Genomic DNA, 25463 nt, shown 5'->3' on the forward strand with positions numbered 1-25463 from the left:
CCCACGGGCTGAGGGGCTCGTGGCTCTCGTCTCCACCTGGCACCGTCAGGTCAGTGCTGTTTGCGGAGACCTGTGCAAACACCTCCACCTCCCAGCTGACAGGGGATCAGGCAGCAGCGCCATATGGACAGCTGGGAAGGGATCCATCCCTTCTGCTGCTCTGAATCCCAGCCTGGGCTTGCAGCCACTCGCAAGTGCTGGTCAGAGGGAGATGAGTGTGGTTTCGATTATGGATGAGGAATCCTCTTCCTCCTGCCAAGAAGGGGAACAGGGAGATAGTGTCATTCTGGACCCTCCTGGTTCTGCCTCCTCCACTCCAAGAAACCCATTGTTTTTCACAGCACCACACTCCTTTCACCAATTTACGTCCTTCCCACAACAGGTTTTTTAATGCTATTGAGAAGAGGGAAGAAATTCCCCAAGAGCTTTACATTTTCTCTGGGAGATCACTGCGACACAGGAATTGGGGCAGGCTCAGGAACTCGTGGTAGATTCCCAATTAACCACTCTGGGAGTTAAAGAATCAACTCAGCAGGGACAGAGTATGTTAGAGATAAAAAGGAGTTATGAATTTCTTACCCATATGTAAACGATTTCTGGGCTAGGATGCATTTCACTGGAAATACAGCTGATCCAGGGATAAAATTCCTTTAAATATTAACCTGTTAGTGACATATAATGGGTTGAGCTGCTGTACAAGAGACAAATAAAAGGACATTAAACCTCACTGCTGCAGCCAGAGCCACTGGTCATCAGGGTCTGATGCTTGGTGTCTCTTTGAGGGGCTGAGTCACACGAGCAGAGCCCAATAAATTAAAAAGCAGTGTACAAACAGCCTGAAGCAATGGGTGAGTGGTGATAAGAGGTCAACTTCATGGCTACAGCAAAGAGACAGATCCACCCAGGCTGTGGGAAGACATGTCAGGGGCCACATAGCAGAAATAGTTTTCCCCTCCAGGAGCTACCAAAGCAGCCTGTTTCTGTGGGCAGCAACACGTGAGTGCTGCTCTGCAGGAATGTGTGGGGAAGATGAATTAGAGAAACAGAAACAGGCCTGGAGAGCCCCACTATGAACTGCTGAAAAGCTCCTCTTTGCCCTTCCTTGCCCAGGACCTGGGTAGGTTTTACTGGAGGAGCAGCATTCCAGGAAGAATTAGGCAGTGAAGGGAACCCTCCGGTCTTTTCATATCTATTTATCTATATCTGTATCTAATCTACATCTATATCTAATCTGTATCTATCTTTATCATGTCTATCTATATTTTTAATATAATTTTCCCTGGCAGAGGCAGCTGGGTGAGTAAAACGTGCCAGTGAGCCTGAGTGGAGCACTTTGCTCAAAGCCATGAACAGGTTTCTGAGCTTGTGACTGTTCCATCAAGAGCCACCAGCCCCCAGTGCTCAGCTCAGCCCCACCAGACTTCGTGGTCATATCACAGAATCGCAGAATGGTTTGGGCTGGAAGGGACCTTAAAGATCATCCAGTGCCAACCCCCTGATGTGGGCAGGGACACCTTCCACTAGCCCAGGTTGCTCAGAGCTCCATCCTTGAACACTCCCAGGGATGGTGCAGCCACAATTTCTCTGGGCAATGTGTTCCAGTGCCTCACCACCCTCACGGTAAAAAACATCTTAACACATAATCTAAGGCTGCACTCTCTCAGTTTGAAGCCATCCTCACCTATCCTGTCATTCTCACGTAAAACACACCCTTGTAAGAAGTTTCTCTCCATCTCTCTTGCAGGCTCTCTGTAGGAACACTTCAGGGACATTTTCACCAGCACCACCATCGAATATTAGTTTTATTACAGGCAGAGAACAGTGAGAGCTGCCAAAGGGACGGGTTGATGTTCAACCAGAGCAGAATTTAACAGTCCAAGGTGTGCTGCTGAAACAGCAACGTGATGGTCATGGGAAAACCCTCCACACTCTCACAGAGGGAACTGGAGAATGTGAAAAGAGTTTCTTCATGGTTAAACATGAATGTCTCTGGAGGATACAAGCAAGTTGCAAGCTCAGGGAGCTCCACAGTCCATCAGCAAAGCATCTGGAACAGCCCCACCAGAGCCCTGCAGGGGAGGCGGTGCCTTTGCTGCCCTCGAATCTGCCTGTCATGGAAAGCAAAACCTCTGCCCAGGCTGCCCAAACTCTCTTTCTGAACCTCAAAATGCTTCAAATCTGACCATCACATGTTATCACCCTGACAGTGACCTCCTGATGGGAAAAAGGTCCTTGTAAAATACCCTTGGAAGTTCACCAGGCTCTCTGTGTTTTTATTTCTCAGGCAGTGGTTAATTTTTCAAGGTGATCACCCTGTTGACATGGAAACATCTCTACCATCAAGGAACACCAGGAGGAAGAATGGCAAACAGGACAGTTAAGTGGAGACCTTCGAAGCTACAAATACTAATCAGGGTGCTTGAAAGCTGCAGGCAAATTTACATGAGAGAAGCAAACACCACTGCTTTGTGGGCAACGATTTGATTAAAGGGCACAGCGAGGCAGTTCCTCATTTGTGCTGATGGAGGAGCATCTTTTGTTCGTGCTCAGTCTCACTCATGCCCTGCTCACAATGTCCTGTTTAAGCTCCATTAACTCGCTGTGGAGTCCATAAGGAAGAATTTTGTGTCCATCCTTGCTGGAAGGACTCTACAGCATCGCTGTAGTGAAGGGAATAAAAAACAAGACAGCAGCTGAGAAGGGTTGGGATGGGAAAAACCGTCAGAGTGAAGACTGGAAAATGGGGAGCAGAGTGTGGGTGTGCTGGTTGGTGGTTGGGAGTTTACCCTTTTGCAAACCTCTGCATGGGAATTACCTGACATTATGGACAGGACCCTGGGAAGGTCCTTCTGGAGGCTCCTTGGAGGCCAGTGAGGGGAAAATGCTGCTCCTTCAGCTGGGGCTGGATGTATCCTTGTGCATTTTGGCTCCACGAGCTGCTGAAGATGAGAAACGCCTCCAGAACTGACGTGGCCCCTTCCCTCGGACACGAGTGGGACCTGCCCTGGTGCTCAGGGAGGGGCTGTGCAATTAAGGGTTGTCCATCCCCTGGATCAACAGGGAAAGCAAAGATGCTGCAGAAAAGGGACAATCAGAGCAGCAGAAACAATTTGCTACAATTTATTTCTCCCGGCAGCAAGAGCAGGATTTTGGAAGCCAGACCAAGGAGGGATTTCAACCCGCAGCTGATGAGTGGTAATATTTGGGCAGACAGTGCCACCAAAAGGAAACGGGATAAACTACCCAGCCTCGAAATGCTTCTTGCCGGTGTTTTTGGAGCAGTTCTCTGCCTGTCCTTCCTCCAGATCTCTGCTTTACTCCCCTCTCGGTGCATCCTTCTCTATCTGAAGCACCCACCGCCCTCCTAAGGCACTGGGGAAGAGAAATGAGTGTTTGAGTCCTTCAGCTGAGGTAGAGTCTCTTTTAGCCTGGCACCTGAAGATTTTTCCAGCTCTATGCAATCTTATAAAATTACTTGAATGCTAAATTCACACAGAGAAATCGTATTCTTTGTTTTAGGATAACATATTCCCTATACCCTGCAAAACAACACTTTATTTGCTTGTGGTTATTTGGAATACTTTTATCAGTTTGTTTCCAAGCAGGCATTACCAAAGGGGAAAAAAAAAACAAAAAAACCCCCAACATTTTAGAGTTTACCTGTATCTTTACAGTACTGATTGCTGTAGCTGCCTTTGCTCCAGGATGCTCTGGTCCTGGGCCAGGGCCAGGCTCTGGCCACAGCTGCTGGAGCATCCTGGTCTCATCCTGGATGAGATCCAGCTGAAGCCTGGATCTGTCAGGACTCCATGTCTGACATGGTTCATGTCAGGGTGATATCACAACTGCACGGTCCTCCTAAATTAAAGGGAAGCCAAAACTAAGAGTCTTCCTGGACAGGGGATGATGGATTCAAATGCTGCTTCCCAGGGTTTCTTCCCAGCCCTGGTTGCCGGGGTGGCTGCAGAGGGTGCTGTTCACCTGCAGTACTCGGGTCTCTGCAGAGCAGGAGAGAACCTGTGCTGTTCAGAGGGGGATATTAAAGGATTTTCCTGCTAGGATGTCAGTTCAGGCACTGTGGTGCTTGCAGGGGACACCAGGATGGGGTAGAGATGAGGACATGGGCGTGTGTGGCAGGTGATGGTGGGGACTTTGTGCCCTCCCCAGCCACGAGGAGCTTTCACAGCACTCAGCAGCTGACATCATTTTTTCTTGATAGCTTTTAAATCCACTTCATTTCGGCATTAAATGCATATGCCTTGCTCATCATCATCATCTACACAATGGTTTTAAAAGCTGGTTTCTTCCCTTGAAATTCCTGCCAGGGTTTTGCTCCTGGCTACTCTTGGGTTCCCTCTAATCCTGCCTCTCTAGTGGCAGCTCTCCCACACCTCCAGACCACCTTCAGGACTGTGATTTTCAGCGTTTGGCTCAGCACCTTTGCAATTATTTTCCATTCAGTGAGAACTCACTGGTGCCAGGTGACAGATGCAGCCAACAGACTGGTCTGAACAGGCCAAGGGTGATGGTGCCCTTTAGAGCTGAGGCATTTTTACAGATGGAATATTTTTACCTGCTCAGGATTTTATTTTTATTTTTATTTTTATTTTTATTTTTATTTTTATTTTTATTTTTATTTTTATCTTTATTTTTATTTTTGTTTTTATTTTTGTTTTTATTTTTAATAATAGTTTCAGCATCATTTTTCTGGCTTTCTATCAGGAGGAGTAACATCAGAGGAGTCAGTCCAAAGCTGATGGAACTTTTGATGCTGCTCTGTGTGAGGATGTTGGGAGAAAGAGGTACTGGAGAGAGAGGATCCTGCCCAGGGCAGGCTGGGAAAGCTGTTGTTTCCAGGCTCAGCACCTTTCCAACAGGGCATGTGGCACCCAGCCCATCAGCCCTGCCTCTCAAACCACAGCACTTTGATTGTAAAAAAGCAGAAAAGAAAGACAGGAGGGAGAAAAACGTTCCCAGTGACAGAAGAAGCTGCCCATGGGGAGCCAGCCCTATTTCCCCAGCTCCTGAGGCATTTCCACCAGTTCCTGAAGAAAACTCCCAACTGTGGAGGCAGCTATTTGATCCTTTTTTTTTTTTTTTTTTTTTTTTTGGATACAACCTGCTCGTGCTTTCCCTGCTCCCAGACGGTTTAACAAATCATTTTGGAAACTCCTGACTCCAAGGTTGAAGCCTCTGTGGGCTGAGGAATGTTTCTGCCTGTATTTCACATCCTCATCTGCTGATTTTCTTAGTCTTTACACGAACATAACCTCGAGATTCACGTTCCTACTTTCAAGTGGGAGCTCCATCAAAGAAATCCCAGCCAGCCAGCCAAGGTTCAGGCATGTCTGGGGAGGGTAATAAAAGGGTCAAAAAAAAAAAAAAAAAAAACCAGAAGGAAAATGGTTTTGATGCTGCCTGTTGCTGCAGCTGACAGTGCATTGCTGAGAGCTGGGAGGAGATTCCTGCAAATTTAATAACCAGGACGTAGATGGATAACTAGAAATAAATCAAGGCAATCATAGACCAGAGCCAAGTGGTTGCAACAGTGTAAAGAGACGATCATGACTGGGGAAACACTGTGATTAATTTGTTTTCATAGAGTAATTACCAATTAATCATTGGGCTAATGATGCTGTGTTATGAATTGGTTATAAACAGACTTCAGCCCAATTATCAGGACTCAACCAGATCATTTAATTGAATGTTTTTGCTTCCAAAAGTGCTTCCCAAGAGTTTTTTTTTAGCAGCTGAACACATACATCTAACTGGCAAATGGCACACGTTTAAAATCATTGAATAAGATGCCTTAAATTACACCCTGCTTTAATTAGGAGGCTCAGTGGTGCATCCATAGCTGAGCTTGACCCCTGATAATGCCTGGGTTTTTGTGTGTAATCATTCCTTTACATCAGATTCTTTTTTCCTGAAAATGTTGGTATTTAAGAGAGGGGTTTTTTTCACTTTATCAGATGAGGAGGCCTAAAATAAACATTCTTCTCTATGCTGACATGTGACAGCATTAACAATTGGGAGTAAAATCGCACATAATACGCTCTTTAGAAGAATGTCCTCAAAGTTTCTGGAGAAAATACCATCTGTACAGAGCAGGCTGATACTTAGCAGCTCAAGTTCCCCCTTGGGGGTACATCTGCCAGATATAAATATTAATGAAAGGGAGTTGTGATGGGAAGATTAAGATTCATTAATCATTATTATTAGGCAGCCTCAGGTGCTCACGGGGCAGCTGCTCGGAGTGAGGCCCCGTGTGTGAGGGATGCCAGGAGAGAAGGAGCTCTTCAAAGGGAGCAGTCAGCACCCTGCTGCCAGAGGGACATGCTGAGGGGGCAAACCCAGAGCTTGGTGGCTGTGGGTGTGTGTTGGGTGCCTGGAAGGACGTGATGGGACCAGGGAGGAGCAGATCTCTGGTTTAAGGAGGTGGAGGTGCAGCTGCTGTCTCGGTGTTGCTGGGTGATTTCCCTCTGCTGATGGGACCCAGCTCACCCCCACACTGCCAGTAACTCTGCTGTCCAGGGAATATACAAGCCACAGGAACCAGGGAAAGCTGCAGCTCCCGTGCTCTGGTGGGGTACAGAGGATTTCAGGAGCTTCCCCATCTGAGGCGCTGTTCAAACACTCTGCAGCTGTCAGACCCCATTGTTCAGCTTTATATTGTGTTGGGGGTTTGATGTCTCAGCCATTGCAGAGCTTTGGAGTTGGAAAGAGGCCACTACCTCCTCTCCCAGGCAGGTTGGTGTCTCTTTTCACAGCTCTGGTCAGCCAGGCACCCCTAACTCCTCGCTCTCCCCCACTCTCCCTTTGCACTGCTCATGTCACCAGTTTCCTTCAGGTCTTGCTCCAACAGGAATTTCCATTTTATGTGCTTGCCTTTGTTAACTTTACTCACTGCAAGCCATCATGGAGTGTGCTTGTTCCTCCATGCAGTTGCAGCAGAAGCTGCTGTGTGCCCCCCTAGGCTTTGGCATCTTCTTTTTCTCTGCTAATAAGAGCAGAAGGTGCCCCAGTTTCCCCCCAGAGGACAGGGGGTGGTGGTGCAGTGACTGGAACACAAGAATCTCAGAAAGGACCACTGGAACTCATCTAGTCCACCCTCCCTGCTCAAGCAGGACCCCCTAGACCACATTTCCCAGGGCTGTGTCCAGGAGGCTTTGGGTATTTCCAGCACTGTTCCAGTTCTCAGCCACCCTCCCAGTACAGAAGTTCTTCCTCCTGCACAGAAGTGGGTGCTCAGAAAAGCAGAAGCACAGCCATCCCCCTGCACAGTGTGTGTGTTCCAAACATGGTTCTGGAGGAGTGCACAGCTCAGGTGATCCTCGTGTACAGCTGATGTGCTGGGGAAATGCATTTCCCTCTTTACATCCACCAGTAGCAGGAACTAGCCCAAGGACACCAGCCTCGATAAAAGGCTGCTGACTAAAACACACAGCACGTGCATTTTTCCATGTGTGAGACTCTAATGACTGCTGCAGAAGTCAAAGACTGCATGACTTGGATCAGGTGCTGGCGTTTCTGCCTTGCCCACGCCTGCAAATCCCATCACTCGCCTTCCTGGGAAAGGCAGGAGTGTCCCCAGCAGCCTGGGAACCTGGAGGGAGCTGATGAGAACTGGTAGCACTGGGGTGGGGACAGATGGGTTTATGGGGGACTGTGGAGGTCAGAGGGCTGTTTGCTTTCTCATCATCCCTTCCCACCTGTACCCAAGGAAGGATTTCACATGGGTCCAGCCTGTCCCAGCCCAGCCCTTTCCTTCGTGTTTTGGGGGTCATTTGTCCTGGGCAGGTGCCTCACTTGTGCTCCAAACACATTAATCAGGATACAGCTCTAGGTAGATCCAGGTATCTGTCTGTGTGTCAGGACAGACAATCAGATCCCTTCCAGGGTCCAGGTGTGGCAGAAGCACAGCTGCTTCCCTCCTGTTGCAGCAGCTTCCCCATGGATCCCTGGAGCTTGCAGCCCTTGCTTCTTCATGCCTTTGCATCTCCATGTGTTCCTGCTCATGATTAGCATTCAGCACAGCCCTCAGGCACTACCTTCAACCCATCCCTGCTCTGCAGAACGCGGTTCCTCGTTCCTGATGTGGTTCCTAAATTGCACTGGCAAAGCCCAGAATCCTGGATGAGGCTGTCCCAGCAGGAGAGCCCTGTGGTTCCCCCCTCCCTGGGGCTTACCCAGGCCTGTGTGTGTGCTGCAATCTGCATGGAGGTTTATGTTCAAGGTATTCTCTAATCACTCCCCATAAACACAGGCCTGAAAGGAAGCCGAGTGGTTTCACATTATTGACTCACTTCCATCCCCCCCCATCCTGCTGCTGGGCAGGGACCTGTTTAAGCTTCTTTGTTTAATGCTGAGTTCTGCTGCTCTGAGATAAACTCTACTTGCCAAAAGCTTCATTTCTAGTTTCCAAGAGTTCAAAGTAAAGTTATTAATTAATACACTGACGCAATGAGGATTTGGGAGAGAAAGGAGAGCTCAGCCAACCACAGTCCTGGGGTGCACACCAATACATTGAAATATTGGGGAGCTTGTTTTCTCCCTAAAACAGCGTTTGCTGGGGTTCAGGTTTATAAAAGGAGTATTTCAGCCAGCTGCTCTATCCAAGATAGGGAGATTGGAGCCCCAAGATCCACTTTGCTGAGTCTGAAAGAGGTTTCTTACTGATTTTAGGAATCTCAGGGTCTGGATCTTAAGGCCTGAAGAGCTTTGCTAAAGAAGGTATCTTCTGTGTGATTTCAGAGACAAATTCTATGCTCTGCCATGTCTCTGTGAGTCTTTTTATTTACTTTAAAGTAGGCTTTTCCTTAGGGGTACACAGATTACCAAACAGTGTGACTAAGTCCTTTCCCCCCTTTCCAATCTGACGTCAGCTGTGGAGAAAGAAGAACCTGCCTAAAAAGAAATCCCCAGAGACATCTCCAATCCCCACCAGTTTTGTTGTTAAAGGGGATATTTTGCTGTGGTTTGTTTGGTTTGTTTTATGAATTAAGTTTGTGAATTCATGAGATTAAAAGCTTAAACGGGATCAATGACGACTACACAGCAGGCATCAAAGTAATTGCAGATTGTTTTTCGAACTCCAGAGGGCTGCTGGTATTGAAGTACTGAGGGTTTAGAGCAATAATTATGGATTTTTCAAATAGAGAGATGAAAGGAAATAAATTATCAGTACAAGGGGCCGAACCAAGCTGTTTGTCCCTTTGGGCTGACGAGGAGCTCTCTTGGAGGGAGGGTACACCATGTCCTGACTGAGGCAGCAACCTGAGCCACACAGCAGTTTGACAAAAAATCCTTTGCTGCCTGTGTGCAGGATGTTAACTGTGTGGAAAAGTAATAAAGCAGCATAAACCTTAGAGAGAAACCCAGGAGCTTCCAACGCTGCCCTCCATCCTTTCCTTTTTACCTCTGAGCGAGGCTGCATGGAAAACGTATTAAAGTCGTGAGTTTTGTTCGGCTTCAACTTCAAGATGGCAACAGATGATATGAACTTTGCCGGCTTTTGATTAAAATTATGCTCCTCTGATCCATAAGCGCAAAGCTTGTAATACTCATCTCCCAAATCCTTGATTTCTGATGTTCACTGTCCCCATAAATTATCAAGTACAGCCAATAGAAAGCAGCTATTTTCCATCTACTAGAAGTTAGGCAGATTTGTGGATTTGATGCTACGGAGCTGAAACTATTTTAATATGCCCAATTTATGGAAATGCTGAATTTAATATTCTCAGAACAAACCGCACCTGCTTTTCAGACAGAATTCCTTCCCTCCTCTGCCTGATCCCTTGAGTTTGGATAATCTCCCTCTATTTTGCATGGCTTTCTTACAACGCACCCAAGACGTCAGTTTTCTTTGTGCTTAAAACCAGAAGCTGTTTCATACAGTCTGACTGATTTCATCCAGAGTCAGACTGTTTTCCAGTGAGAAGGTGGCAGGGTGATGCTGAGCTGCTGTGGGGATGCAGGGATGCAGAAGGCATTCCCATTTCCAGCTGGGGCATCTCGTGAGGACACTGGGATGAATTTTCACCAGTTTGGCTGAACCCAGGTTTTTTTAAAACCTGGAGGTGAGGCACCACTTCATCCTGAGCAGTCCCAGAGAGACTGGGATCAAAGCTCCACTCTGGGAGCTCTGCTGGTTTTTAGCATCCAGCCAAAATCCCTTTCCAGCTGGTCAAAACCCACAAAAGAGCAGTGTGGGCAGAAATTATTATTCCAACCATCATGTACTGTAGGATTCCTGGTCTCAGTGTCACTCTCAGCACAGGGAAAACTGGTCTTACTATGGAGATGTGAAGTAACTAAATAGGATGAGTTTTGTTCCTCTGATCCTTAAGAGAGAGTAAGTGATGCTGGTACATTCAGATCCAGCCTATCCACACACCATCACACCAGTGTAATCCTTACAGCAGCACTCCAAGATTTCCTGAATGGTTGGAATAAACTCCTCTATTTTGAGCAGAAATGGACTGTGCACAGCACAGGGAAGGGAAAGGGCCGTGTTTCATCAACTGGTGTGGTGTCTCGAGGAGGTGACATAGTTGGCAGCAAGGAGAGGATGTTGCAAGATTTCACAACTGCAAAGGAAACACCAAGCTGAACTTTTTTTGGTCAGATCCTCATCTGGTGTAAATCAGTCAAGATTTACCAAAGCCAAATCGTTTCTGGATGCTGTTTCCCAGTTTTCCAGAGTCAAAAGCTGATGTTTATAGAAGCTCATAGTTTGCACATATTAAAGTAATCAGGAGGATTTTCATTACTGACTGTGCAAGTGAAATGAAGACAGACATAATGGAAATGTGTTCAAAAAAATCTTATTGACAAAGAATTTAAATAAAAATGTTTTGGGTTTCTTTTCTCCTGTGTATGGCTGTTGTGCACAGTAACCAGGTCTAGCAGATGCCAGTAAAACAATGGAAGGATTGTAGTGAGGAGGAAAGGAAATGTGTTTCCCAATCCCTACTGGAAATTATGTCTCTGCTTAATTCCTCCAAGCAGCTTAGATTTAAATAATTCTTTTCTTTCTTCTTTCCCCCCCCCCCATTGGCCATTTCCAAGAACTGCACATCCCCTGAGTGAGCGTCTCTCCTTTGGGATTAGCCACAGAAAAACACTTCTCTTCCTCACCTCTAGAGCAAATTTATTTGGATTTCCCCAGATCAGTCAGTTCCTGCTCTGCTCTGTTGTCATTACACAGTCTGGCTTATCCCTTGTTGCTTTGTTTGAGAGAACGAATATATTTATTTCGTATCCAATCTATGAATATTCCTATTTCATATTCACGCAGATTTTCACGCTGTCATAAGTTTCCAGAGCTCCTCCTTCACACCTGCATTCACAACCGCCCTGCTTTCCTCTCAGCACACCAAGCAGAGGGCACTGAGAGCCCAAAAACCCGTTCCTCCCCTTTGCCTTCTGTCTTTGCTCTCCAGACCTTGTCTGCCAGCGAAGGACTCATTTCCCTGAGCTGGCTGGTGCAGATCTCCCTCTGTCCTGTAGTAAGGAAAGTACCCTCCGTGGGGAAGGGGCTGGCTCAGGGGTAGGAGCCTGCTGGGGGTGCAGGGCAGGCAGAGCTCAGAGCTGCTGGCTCCCAGGAGCAGGGGGGATGCTTTCTTTTCATGGGTTGTCCTCTTGCTCAGCTCCAGCCTCGGTGGGACACTCTGAAAAAAAAAATAGGTAGAGGACCAAGAGCTCAGGGCTCACAACGGTGGGGACTGCACTGTGTCCCCTGGGGACACAGCAGGGGGACAGGTCCCATCACAGCAGCAGCGTCCCACACAGCACGAGGCTGGGGGTCCACAGGTTGCTTCAAGGGACAGGGACTGCCTTAGGTGTCTCCTCCTTGCAGATGGCTCTGCTCCTGCATCGTGTTTTCAGAGCACAAGATACCCCTTTGTTCCCCAGGCCCTGAGTTTGAGGAACAGCGTGGTGTGAGATGTGCCTGCCTCTCCTCCTCCCTTCCTACCCCCTTGAGAAACATTAAAGGGGAGCTCACCTCCCCCAGTTTGCAGGTATTTAACCCGATTTAACCACACAGGTAATCCACATGTGGGTGGTTGGCCCAGAAGCTCCTCATATGTTCTGCAGCACAGAAAACATCCCGTGGAGGCGGCTGAATAACTCACTTTCTCATCCTGCTTGGTGTCAGCCTTGCCTTCCCTGGTGCTTCCTTCTGCCCCTGTGAGGGTGTGTGAGGATGCAGGGCGGGAAGGTGGGCTGAGACAGACGTGAGGTGTTCTGTAGTAGGGCAGGTATGCGAGATCCAGCACCAGGGAATCTGGGAGTGGCTGCTCATTGCAGAGCAGGGGGTTGGCACCGAAGCTTTCAGGGCTGTCTGTGCTCAGCAGGACGTGCTCTGAGGCTCCTGGGCTGGGTGACGGGGACGTGGTTTTATCCTCTGTCCCCGCATCTCCTGGAAGGTCCTGAAACGAGTTTGTGTTTAATCAAGCACGATAAAATGGTGCTATCAACGGGTGAGAGCCACAAGAAAAATCAACCACCAGTGTTAATCTGTCCTGCTCTACACCCAGGGCCTGGCACCTCAGCCACTGCTGAGGGAGAACAAGGCCACTTAGAAGAATCACAGGGATTTCACATTTCATCCCTTTCTTCTTCAGTCTTAAAAATGTTTCCTCATGCAGGGGTTTTAATTAAATGTAAATACCAAATCAGTTCCTGTTCCTTCAAGTAGCTCACGCCAGGAAAATTGGGGAATTTGAAGTTTTTTCTCTGTGTTAATGAAAAGCAGCAAGAATAAAGCTTGAGAAACAAAGTCTCCATGCCCTGCTACCTGATTTTCCCCAGACTACCAGTTTGGCACCGCATGAAACCACGGGCCACAGAGACAGTGTTCGTACCTCATTTGAGGTTAAACTTACATCAGCTTTCATGAGCTGCCTTGGCAGATTCCAGGCCAAAGACAAGGAACTCCCACAGGCTTGGGCTATTTAGGGTGATTTATGGTCTCCTGAAAAATCTTGGTGGATCAGCAGTGCTTGTGAACATTCTGGAAATGGAAGAGCATTAAAATTTGGGTAAAGCCTGAAAAAAAAAAAATTATCTGTAGAATCCTCCTCTCCTCCAGATATATTCTTTTTTGATTTTTCATACAACCAAAACAGGAAGATGCAGTTCAGGTCTTTGAAAGAGTTTGAACTTGGTGTTCCAAATCAGCTCCAGTTTTATGTCTGTCTTTATTTGAAAGGCTAATTTATCAGATCATCACTGCTGTAAGACACTATTTCACTGGGGAAGAAAAGGTCATCTTGCTGTTGGAGATAAACACACACAAATATTTTTGTACTAGAAAATTCATCTGCTCTTGGCTGTTTGCCACTCTGGTGCTGTTAATTCCCCATCCACATTTATTTTTTTCTGCTTTTTTTTTTTTTTCCTTATCTAAAACCCTGTCTCTAAGGGGTTTTTTTTTGCATTTAAAGGATATCATTCAAATGGGCCTGAATCTCCCCACTGGGTGAGATAACAGCCTCCCACCCGTACACCAGGGTGAGAAAAAAGACATTTTTATAGTTACCAAACACTCAAGAAGAATCCAAGGAGGGAAAGCCAGCGGGGAGAGTATAATCCCATGTCTCTGGCTGCCATGGGGATGGGGTTCTGGGGTAGCATCACAAAGGGGGAACACCCCACCCACCCCCCAGCTCCCTGTTAGATGGACTCCCAACCAAGCAACCAGCAGCCAAAGGGGCACATTCCAAAGGAGGGATTTTAACAGAAACAGCATCAGATTTATGGTTTTTTTCTCATTTTCATACTAATCCCTGCAAATACAGTGATAAGGAACACTCCATTTTACTGTGACATAATCATAGAATCACAGAATGGTTTGGGTTGGAAGGGACCTTAAATATCACCCAGTTCCACCCCTGCCATGGGCAGGGACACCTTCCTCTATCTCAGGTTGCTCCAAGCCCCGTCCAACCTGGCCTTGGACACTTCCAGGGATCCAGGGGCAGCCACAGCTTCTCTGGGCAACCTGTGCCAGGGTCTCCCCACCCTCTGAGCAAACAACTTCTTCCTAACATCTGATCTAAATGTCTCCTTTTTTTGTTCAACACCATTCCCCCTTGTCCTATCACTATCAACCTGTGCAAGAAGTTGCTGTCCCACTATCTGCCCGTGTAATAGTGCATTTCTGGTTTATAAAAATAGAAGAAAGCATGAGAATGCCTCAGTTGTGCCTTTTAAGGTATTTTTAAGGGATGCATTGTTGTGCTTTTTAAGTTGCTTTCTAAATAATGTCTTTCCACATTCTAAAAAAAAAAGAATGTATCCTGTAAATATATAGAAACAGACTCAGTGATATTTCACACTGAAATAGTCATCATGTTTTCCTCTATTTAGACTTAATTTTTTTGCTAAATCAAAGGAGAATTTTTCTTATTACTGCCTCAACATGTATGTGTTTCAGAGTTTAACTGGCAAGTGCAATAGATTGGAGCAGCTCCTCTGACAATACATTAAAAATGCTCATAAATATCATATCAGAATAAGATTCATTCCTGCATAGTATTTGATCTATTTACTGAAATTCCAGAGCTCTAAAGCACAGGAACAATTTTGAATGGACTATATTATTATTATTCATCCCATTTATTCTCCTGGTTGCTGCCTGCAGTAAGAAGTGGTTTATTGTAATGTGATTTCTCAGCTGCATCAGTGTGATATACCAGCAGCTAATGAAGTGTTCAGGCACCCCAAACCCCGGCATCATTGAAATTCATTGCCACAGAGAGTCTGCCAGCACTAATTGCTGTCAAGGCTGCTCATGCACAGGTCTCAGTTTCATTCCACAGAATGGCAGGGTGGGAGGGATTTAAGGAAAAAATGGTGGTGGTGGGGTGTCTACTGCCTCCAGCACACCCTGAATCACCAGGCTGTGGGCAGGGAATGGCTTTTTGGGACAGAGGAGGACCCAAAGGCTCCAAAACTTGGGATCTGAAGATGAGAAGGCAGGGTTGAGCACCAGCCCATGGCTGTTGTGGTGTCCCAGGCCCTCCTGCTGCCCCTGCAGCCTCTCCCATCCAAGGCACAGATCCTCCCTGTGTCCCCAAATTTACACCCACACCCTGACGTCCAAACACTCCTCCTGAGATGCAAAGGTCCTTTTGCAAACCGAGCGTGTCTTTTAAGATTCTTTTATGCCAAGAAGTAACAGAGTCATAGGATTGTTAAGGCTGGAAAAGACCTCGGAGATCATCAAGTCCAATTTACGACTGAACGCCCCCAGGCCCACTGAACCACACTGCAAAGGGACTTGTCTGCTTGGTTTTGGAGCACATCCAGGGATGGTGACTCCACCAAACTTCCCTGGGCAGCCTGTTCCAGTGTTTAACCACTCTTTCAGTGAAGAATTTTTTCCAGCTATCCAACCTGAACCTCCCCTGGTGCAGGCCATTTCCCCAGGAGAAGAGTCCGACCCTCAGCTTGCCACAACCTCCTCTCAGGTAGATGTAGAGAGCAGTAAGTGCAATTTTCAGGAAAGGAAGAGAGAGGAAGTTTTGAGCTGAGCAGAAGTTTGTGAACCCTGGGATTGCCTGAGCAGATTTGTTGAACTCCACTGACGTGCTATTTGCACGTTCCTGTTTCAAAAGTCAGCCTACGCGGATCGCTCCCGGCACGCCTTGCCAAAATCCTTGGGAGGGATCCAAGGGAATGATCTTGACTGTTGCAGGTGGGTTGTGGACCCTTGAGAGGCGCTGGAGGTGTCAGGGAGCTCACTGATTATGGCCCATCGCAGCCTGTAGGGGAAGGATGCTCTCAGCACAGTCAGGGAGCGTTCGCAGGACACCTCCCGACACGGTCGAGGTGAACAGGGATGGGGAGTCCCCCCCCACTCAGCCTTCTGGAGTTACATTTTGGTGCTGGGATCAGTGGGAGCAGAGCTGCCCTTTAGGGGAACCTTTCAGCATTTTCCACAGCCATTTCCCTGCGACTTCAGACCTCTGAGACTCGGCCAGCCCGTTCCAACAAGGTTTATTATCTCAGTGAAAAGCCTGGATGTGCCGGGACGCTGCGCTTGCTGCACACACATTTTCAAGCATTAGTCATGCCACAACATCTGCTTCTTATTGGTAATTACACTATCCCCATTTTAATAAGAGGTAATTCTTAAATTTCTCATAAAACATATATGACTCCAGGGAAAGAAGGTGAAAGGTTTCACAAGCCTCTCACAGCCTCAAGACCAAAATGAGTGGAAATAAATCCTTCCCCGAGCAGAATTTGTCCAGCCACTCACGACAGCACGTCTGGGGACGCCTGTGGGACTCGCTGTCCCCCTTTCTCCTAATTGTTCATGCTCTGCAGAACAGACCTGCAAAGTCTGTGCACCACAGCCCTTCTGGGTGCTGTTAATGAGGTGCTCCAAAATGGGGACCTGCTCCTAAATGTGGATCCCCCCTCCGGGGTGCAGCTCGGCTGGAATTACAGTTCAGGGGGTTCTGTGGGATCAGGCCTGAACTGGGGAACAGTAAAAAGCTTGTGGGTTGTTTCCAAGTGTTTCAGACCCTTTAGAATTGCAAAGAGGTGTCCAGGTTAATGGACCGTGGCTTGTTTGCATTCGTATTGACGGTGGACTTGGTGTAATAACGGGCCAGAAAAATGAGTAACATCTGAAGTGGAAGACCAATATCCAGATAAAGAACCATGAAAAGAAAATCTTTTGGGGCTCCATTAAAGGCTTCCAGTTTCTTATTTCCCACTGTTTCTCAGTTAGTAAGTGCTGCTGTGCTGCTTTGGCCTGTGAGAACGGGGCTCTGCAATTCCACAGCTTCTTTCCAGGGGTTTTTCTAGTGATTCTGGACAAGGCAGTGACAAATGACACTTTCACAAGGTCATCCCTGAATCTTTGACAGCCAGGGAGCTCTTTCAGAGGCTCCTGCCATTCATGGAATGCCAGCAGCCAAGCCCATATGGAGCATTGTGTGCTCAGCTCGTTGTCGATGCAAATGCGCACGGCTAGCTTTGATTAAGAGCAAAATGCAGAATTGACTCAAACTGCTTTTTTTTGTTGTTGTCGTTATTTGCTTGGAATGCTTCAAGCCTCTCATTATCATCAGGGCTTCTTTCAGTGCAGGAAATGGGAATTTCCATAAAATAATGCTGAAAGCCACAGGGCGAAGTCAAAGAACATTTACGTTCCCAACAAAACGGAGGGATAAACATGCAGAGCAAATTTGGGGACGCTCAGCTAAACATTCAGGGGCATGTTATGGCGTGTGGATTGTTTAAATTATTCAACATGTATTAAGCAGCCACACATTTAAATGGTAAAAGGACAAAGCAGTGGGTTTTGGAGAGGTTTTTTTTCCCTTTGCACAGTAACTCCGAGCTATCCAGAGTGTGGTTATTGCATCCAGCAGAGGGTTTGTAGGGTAGCATGCCCAGGTTGCATCCTTTCCATTTGGGGGGTGAATTAGATGACCTTTAAAAGTCCCTTCCAACCCAAACTACTCTATGATTTATGGGAGCAAGGAGCTCGTTCTGATGCAGAAGGAGGTCCCAGGGCAGCCCTGAGGTCACCGAGGTGGGATCAGAAAGACTCTCTGTGAGCTCAGGGCTGTGTTTGGAAAGGCTGGTGCTTGGAGGGAGGTGTCAGCTGTGAGCACAGCCAGCATGCAGGTGGCCCCGAGCTGTTTCCCATCCTCAGGATGTCCTGGCTGGTTGGAAAAATCCTTGTGCCAAGAGAAACTGGAAAAGTGGCAACCACATCCTTCTCTCTCTCAACATCCAAATGGATCTGGCCAGAGAGTCCCTTTGTGTTTTTTATGGGGTTTGATCATAGCCAGGGCTGGCAGTGCTCCTTGCAGATCAGGGTGGTTGGAATTTCCAGCACTCCATGGATGATCCTGCAGGGAGGATTTTCTGGCAGAAGGGGAATGAAGGGAAGGACATTTTTATCAAGGATGACATTAAAGAGCTATATTGCAAAGACAAGCCCTCCAAAACGAGAAAATGGGGGAATTGAAGCTGCTCTGTCCCTATTTCTCTGCGTGCCTCGTCATGCAGATTTCAATAACAAAACCAGCTCCTGCCTCCCCAGGGGGGTGAGGAGTTCAGGTCCATCCCATGTGGCTGGAGAGAAGGAGAGTTGTGTTCAAGGCACTGTTTTGCAGAGGATAATCTACCTGTGAGGGGCTGGCAGGTGGGTGACCATTGCTTTGCTCTGTTCCCAGAAGGGGGAAAGAAGTTGTCTTTGAGACCCTTATAAATGTGGCTGTCATTTGCAGAAATATCTTATAAAAAGCCTTAAAATCTATTAAAAGCCTAAAAGTAATTAATACGAGGGAGATCATCTGTCCAACTGTCCTTTGGCAGAGTTGGTGATTACTGTGTGCTGTCTTGACAGCAAATGTTCCCAGTGCCACATATTTCCTGGCATCACCTGGAACAACCCAGTGGAACTATCATCCTAAAAAACACACAGACCACCCTTTGCCTTTGGTTTGATGATTCAGACAGCAACCTCTCATGTTGTGGACTCAGTGGAGGCCAGAGAGAGTGAGTTAATCCTAGGGACAGGAGAATATTCCCAGGAATGCTCCCCACCATTTGGGAGCTGGTGTTGGGAAAGCCAAAAGGCAGATTTCAGGGTGAGTTGGGAAAAAACTTGGATTGAAAAAAATGCTGAAAAATAAAATATATTTTCTTTGGGTTGTTCCACCTCAAATGAAGTGTCGCTGTATCTGTGCAGGACAACCCTAAATACAGGAGAAGCGTTGCAGCTGGCAACACCTGGGAAGCAGAAGCAGCCTAGAGCAGAAAGCAGAGAGAGAAGATGTAGAAGGGATTGGCACCATAAGGTTTTCTTGAAGCAAATCTATCTCCACCTTCCCGGTGGCAGGTGGCAGTGGAAAGGGAACTCACTGTGTGTTTAAAAACCAGGTCATCTCCAAGAAATGTCACAGAAACCTTGAGCAAACACGAGCAAACAGCCCTGGGGGAGCCATTTGTCTCTGCTGTCAAGAGGAAAATTAAGGCTCCAGGGGACAGAGAGGCTGGGTTTGATGGATGCTCCAAGCAGAAGGCAAGCGGGTCAGCATTCCTGGCCCCCGGGAAAACAGGTTCTTTCCCTGGAGAAAAGGGACTGTAGCACGTGTACACCTGTGCAGGGGAGAGAGGGGATGGGAAGATAAATGGTGGAAGAGTCCCCTAAAATGATAAATATCTCTTTGTGTTTGGTATTGACAGGAATAACCCCTCTGGAGAAAGGAGCACGGGATCCACAGTGCCCTCAGGAATGTCAAACCTTACCTGGGCATACCTGGGGACAGGACCTGTCACTTAGGAGGACATTGCTGTGGTGGATGAATGCTCTGCAGCCCTGCAGCCCCCAGACCACACTGTGGGAGACCCAGCCCTGAAAAAGAGAAGAAAATTAATTTCTGTTACGGTCAAAATCCCAGAAAATATTGCCTCGAATATATATCCTTGGAGGTCTTCTAGATCAAGTATCTTGTCATCCTCTTAGCATGCACACATGGAAGATATCTGCTGATTAATAGCCTGGATCCATATAAAAATATGTATTTCTACTCAAAACCAGAATTTGACTCCTATGAGCAACCTCTGTCCATCAGTGAATTTTCACCATGGTGCATCGTGCCACTAGTGTGATTGACTTTTTTTTTTTCTGTTTTCTAATCAGATTTATTTCAACCATAAAACCCAGAATCTGGTGATTATTGTTCAGCAGATTTCAGCTCAGCAATCAGTGCTCTTGGGTTATTAATATAAAGAAATAAGGAAAAACTATCAGATAATATTTCAATATTATTCAATATCTGAATTTTTTTCCAGCCAGTGCTGGGAAAAAAGCTGCAGGCAGGTTCCAAGTCTTGAGGTCATCTTAAATCATATCAAAGGCTTTCTACTTTTTAATTAAATTAGAGTTTCTTCAACTACTTTTTCAGTTAAGGCACTGAGGTTGTACTGAGAGTCTTAAAATGTGGTTTTTTTCCCTGCAATTCTCACATAATCATGGGCTGCAGGAGGGGAGAAGCACCACAAATAATGAGACACACCAGTAAGCTGCAGACTTTGGCAAGCACAGACATCTCTAAAGAGACTCAAGGTGTTTATAGACATTTCAGCTACGTTACATCTTAAGGGCTGGGCTTGAATTCTCAGTATCTGCAGCTGTTTCTGAGCAGGTAGAGAAGAAAAAGTACCAGAGGACTGGAAAATACTGTCTGGACCTCGACAGCAGTCCCTGATCATCAGCAGTCACCTCCTTCAGTCCCATCAGTGGGAAGGGCCAAGCTCCTCGTTACAGTGTCCTCTTAGAAATGTTGAATTTCCATGGCATCCTGTGCCATCCAGCCCTGGAAGGGGAGTAAGGAAGGAAATTGCTCTTTGGGTTGCCAGCTCCATCACCACCTCTCTGCACACACGTGGCAGTGTTTCATCCTGGATGGTTCAGTTCACCATTCCATTTATTTTAAGGAATTTATTCTTCATTGAGCAACCTGATCTAGTGGCAAGGTGACCTTGCCCTGGAATGGGGAGAGCTTTAAAACTCCTTCCAACCCAGGCCATTCTGGGAATTGTGTCCACAGCTGCCCTCGGGGCCTCCTGGGATGGGTCAGGCTGGGGGGTTGGACATGGATGTCCCATCCCCACCTGCCATTCCCCACAGCAGCAGCTCTGCTCCTCCAAAAATCTGGGGGAAAAAGGGTCTTGCCCTTTGGTCCTGGTCCTTGTGTGACTCCCAGAGAGGGGTGTCCCTGCAGCTCAGCCAGCCCAGCGAGCGGAGGGAGGTGGATGCAGCGTGTCCGGGAAGCACATTCCCGGGACGTGACGGCGCATCCCGGGGGCTGCACTTGTGCTGGGAAGGAAGGACTGGGCTGGCCTTCAGGCTCCCCTTCTGGCTGGGGAGCAGGGCTTGAACACATTTGCTAAAGCCACTTCTGTGTTTTTCCCCCCCAATTCCCGCCCCAACACTCCCGCTGTGGTTCTGAAGGGAAAATAATCCGTCATCAAAGGTCAGTGCTGGGGCCCGTGGCACGGCCAGGATCCCACCTGCCTCCCCCTCTGTGTGTGTGTGTGCCCAGATCTCCCCAAGACGGGGGAAAACCTTTCTGGAGAAGGAACATTTTGTCCCCCAGCAGGTCCCTGGTGAGCCACAGCATTCCCAAACACCAGGCCAATCCATTAAATAAAGCTCCGGTGAAACGCAAGGAGGACCAGCCTTGTTTTAGCTGGATATACTCTGTCTGCAGTGGTGCTCGTTTTTACCCCCCAAAAAAGTGCTTTTAGGGAAGGAATGTTCAGGTGAAATTTGGATTCACCTGACACCGTTTCCTTTCACCAGAAACCTGATTTCAGTGTCCACACTTACACACCCCAAATCTGAGAAAATCTGCCGTTTGCTCCTCTCCACCGAGCACAGCCAAACTCCCCAAAACTATGAAAATGAGATTGATTGTTTTTATGTCAGGGCTGTATCTGAACACATATTAAAAGCAAATGACAAATGCTGGATGGAGCCAAGGCAGAGCATGATCATACCAGGCATGAGCTTTGGAAATAAACCCTCCAAATTCATGCAGGCTCCCCTGTGATGATGGGATTCGAGCTTGCAGAGGAGCCCTGAGCCTGGAATTTGCTGTGAGGGAGCTGTGGCTGAATTTCTTTTTGTCACTGTTGTTTTGCAATGCCATAATAAATGTTGGTGAATTTGTAAAGTGTAAAAGCATGGACCATGGGTGGGTGCTTCCCTGCAAGGACTAGAACAAACATTTTTGGTGTCAGCCCGTTCCAGGGAGATTTTCAGCGTTATAAATTAAAAACAAGGGGGAAAAAAAAGAAAAAAAAAAATTAAACAGCTAAACAAGCAACAGCTGTTTGGAATGGGGCCCTAAACCCAAAATATATAAATGATGTTCAGACACATGCTGAGAGACAGTGACAGGAAAATCCTCAGCACAAGAACTGCAGGGTGATTTCTGGCTATTCCACTCACTGATTTTGGTCCAGCCACAAGAAATTAGTCATTTTTAGTGCTCTCAAGAGGCTTCAATGACCCAGACACTGCCACATGTACCTGGTGGGCTGGACTGGTCAGAGCCCCCCCTGACAATGGGTGGCAGCTTTGGGATGACTCCCTGGTGACTGCACAGGGATGTGGATGGGAAACACTAAAAACAGCTGAATTAGGAAGGTGTCAGTAGACATTTCAACCTTGGGAATAGCAAACCAGAGATAATATGAAAATAACTATCAAAAGAAAACTACAACAGCCATTGAAATCCTCCTGTGAGGAGTCTGTAGACATATCCACTCTCCAAGATGAATTATGAGTATTAGTTTGTTTGGAAAGGTATTTGCCCTTTGGAAACCATATTTGTATTTTGAGCTTCAGAAACATAAATTACAGTCATTTAAACCCCAGGCTTACATTTTCTTCCAATGACGTAAATGAGTTCCCAACTTTCAAAGGCCAGCTGTCCCTTACAGCAAGAGGTAGCAATTATATAAAATTCTTTTATTGCAGGGAGGTATTTTCAGTCCTTTAAGTTTATGTGCCCCAGGTGAGGCAATATAAACAAACTATAGCTGTCACAATTGTGTTAATAATGGGAACAGCATTTGGGAAGTTTTAGGGATAAAACCTATAACTTTATACTGCTGAGGTGTCAAACCTTTCCAATGTAAAACAGAAGTGCAGCTGTGTAAGGTTTCTGCAAAGGCAGCATTCATGGACTCTTTAGGTATATAAAGGCAGTTGCTTCCAAGCCAGAGCTGTTAATCAGAATTGCTGGGAAAAAATAAGGTTAAAAATGCATTTAAATGGCTCTGGGTTTTTGGTAAACTTCAAATACCCAAAGTGAAATCCGCCCCTAATCCAGTCTCAGTGAAATCCATATTTTACAGATGTGCCTGTGCTCAGGGCTGGTGACAGCAATGAGATGCTGAGGCACAGTCTGAGCCTGGACACACCAAACAGGCCAGTCTGGCTCTCAGCTCAGGGAATTGCTCCATCAGCCCCAGTGCTGGAGTTTTCTGTTGTGGATTCCTAATCTCTTGGCTTAAACTTCAAAAACAGACCAGGCCAAGCAATTGATTGCAACAGTGCAGGTAGCTGGGTTTGGTTTGTTTTTTTTTTCCCCCATCCACAACAGATGAATAGAGAAATGCTAAAAGCTTGGAAGAACTGTTTGAAGGTTTAAACCCAACAAAAAAACTCATCAAAAATACCAGTGTGCCTACGGTTGGCTCTGATTTGCTGCCCTGTCCACCCTGGGAGCAGAGCTGGTGTTCCCTGGAGCTGAGCTGATTCTGCTCCCCAGATCTTTGGGCTTGTACAACTTTGACATTCTGAGCTACAGGGAAGGCAACAATTCTGCTCCACAGCAGTTTTTAGAACCAGTTTCCTTCCTGCATTCTGGTTTCCTTTCATTGAGTCATAGAAGGATTTGGGTTGGAAGGCACTTTAAAAGACCATCTTGTTTCAACTCCCCCACCATGAGGACATCTCCCACTATCCCAGGGTGCTCCAAGCCCCGTCCAACCTGGCCTTGGACACTTCCAGGGATGGGGCAGCCACAGCTTCTCTGGGCAACCTGTGCCAGGGCCTGCCCACCCTCCCAGGGAAGGATTCCTTCACCATATCCCATCTAGCCCTGCCCTCTGGCAGTGGGAAGCCATTCCAGTCCAGATGCATCCACACCCAGAGATGTGAGTTCACACTCCCTCATGACAAAGTCATTTGCTGTCAGGCAGGATTCCAGCAAGGCAAGGCAAAGGTTTGGAGGCAGAGAGGGAAGTTCTGGATGCAGTTCACGTCTCTTGCTTGGTGAACTGACAATGGGGGAGAATCAAACTTCAAAGGCTTCCATTACACAGCCGATGACATTTCGGAAGAAAAGGAAAATTACTGCTTTTTTAGGAGATTTACAAATGCCATCCATGTCCATGGGTGTAATTTTCCATGAAGGAAAAAAGAATTTCAGAAGCAACATATGGATCGTGCAGTAAAGAAGTTACCATGGAAACCAGCCTCCTAAAAATCCCTATATATGTATACAGGAATGGAATGCATGTAATAATTATGGCTGCATATCTAAAGTCATTTATGAGCCTCATCTTCTGAGTATTTTTGGTCTATTAAAAGTCTAATTCACACTTTAAATATCCTCTTACTCTGTTGCCCCTTGAACCTGCCCACATTTTGCAACTGGAAGTCAAGAGCATCACAACTGACAGTCACTGACAACCCAGTGAAATCTAATTTAGCTAATTCAAAATATGTGCTATAAGCATAAAAGAGTGGTTATGGGACCAGAATGATTTAAGCCCTAGGAATCCAGCTGAGGTGACATTTAAGTCCAGAAAATGTTAGCTGTTAAAAATAAACAGATGAAGGGGTTTGAATGGCAGAAGAGTGTTTCGAAAGCAGGGTGTTCCACCAGGGCAGAAGGGAATTTTGGGGGGTTAAAGGGTTAAAACCCTCCCTTCCCTCCATGTCCCTGTGGGGACAGGACAATCCATGGTCTGTCCCCACAGCCCTGGTTCTCCCATCACAGTGGACGTGCACTCGTGCTCTACTTTTTGGGAATCTCTGAAGGGGTTTTAACAGATTTCATGGCTTGGCACAGCACAGTCCGATATTTGCTCTGGAATTAGGAACCAGCAACCTTCCTTGGTGTCTGCTGGCTCCTCTGGAAATTTAGCAAAGATGGATTTTCTAGGTGCACATCTGGGAATACAAAACCTCTGCTGCTGAGAGGAGATGGGGATGTGGAGCTGGTACCAAGAGAAGATCTCCTGACTGTGGCACAGGAGGTGCATTGACGTTATCTCCCAGCTCCTGCTTCCAAAGATGCTGTGAGGAGATATTTCCCCCTTGTTCCTTGGGCACCATCCCGTCCTTTCAGCTGGCCAGGGTGGGGAGCATTAAGCATTACTTAAATGTAAATTTTACAGACTGATGGCACGGTCTTCAACCTGAAAGTCCTGAATGTTGAGGCCAGTTACAGCACCCAGAACCCCAGGTGGGGTTCAGGTCCCATTTTATCCTTTCAGCCAGAAAATGAATCCATTAAGTGCATAATAAGTGAACAGACTATCCCTACCTCCCAGTGCCCAGGCTCTCAGTGAGCTTTGATACAAGCTCTAACTCACCAGCTGGTGAGAAGATTGGGAAGAGCAAAGTCCTGCAAACGTCTCTTCTGAGGGAATGCATCGCTAATGCTCTTAAGTGGACATTTATCCTGCGCTGAAAACTGACAGAAAGTTAATAAAATCACATTTCTAAGCCCCCCGAGCACTTGTTCTTGATGAGAGTTATTTCCATCACAAGCTTTAGCTCTCTCCCTCTGGCTAGCGTGTGGCAAAGTCGCTCAAGAAAAGACTGAGACATTATTCTTACGTGAGCAAAGCTGTATTTGTTCTCCCTGAGTGGAAATCAGCACAGTTAGAGAGCTAGA

At 46.9% G+C, this 25463-nt stretch overlaps 1 long non-coding RNA gene across 1 annotated transcript; it reads right to left on the bottom strand.

Moving 5' to 3' along the window:
• Positions 1 to 11637: 11637 nt before the first annotated feature.
• Positions 11638 to 13674, bottom strand: LOC114064180. Its single transcript, XR_003572701.1, has 4 exons — positions 13547 to 13674; positions 12891 to 13018; positions 12138 to 12434; positions 11638 to 11672 (listed from the first exon to the last, which is right to left on the bottom strand). It is a non-coding gene; the product is annotated as an uncharacterized LOC114064180 (long non-coding RNA).
• Between the last annotated feature and the right edge of the window lie 11789 nt (positions 13675 to 25463).

Source organism: Empidonax traillii, unplaced genomic scaffold (assembly GCF_003031625.1).
Source record: "Empidonax traillii isolate 1590-97213 ecotype Southwest subspecies unplaced genomic scaffold, ASM303162v1 scaffold523:size469459, whole genome shotgun sequence".
NCBI lineage: Eukaryota > Metazoa > Chordata > Aves > Passeriformes > Tyrannidae > Empidonax > Empidonax traillii.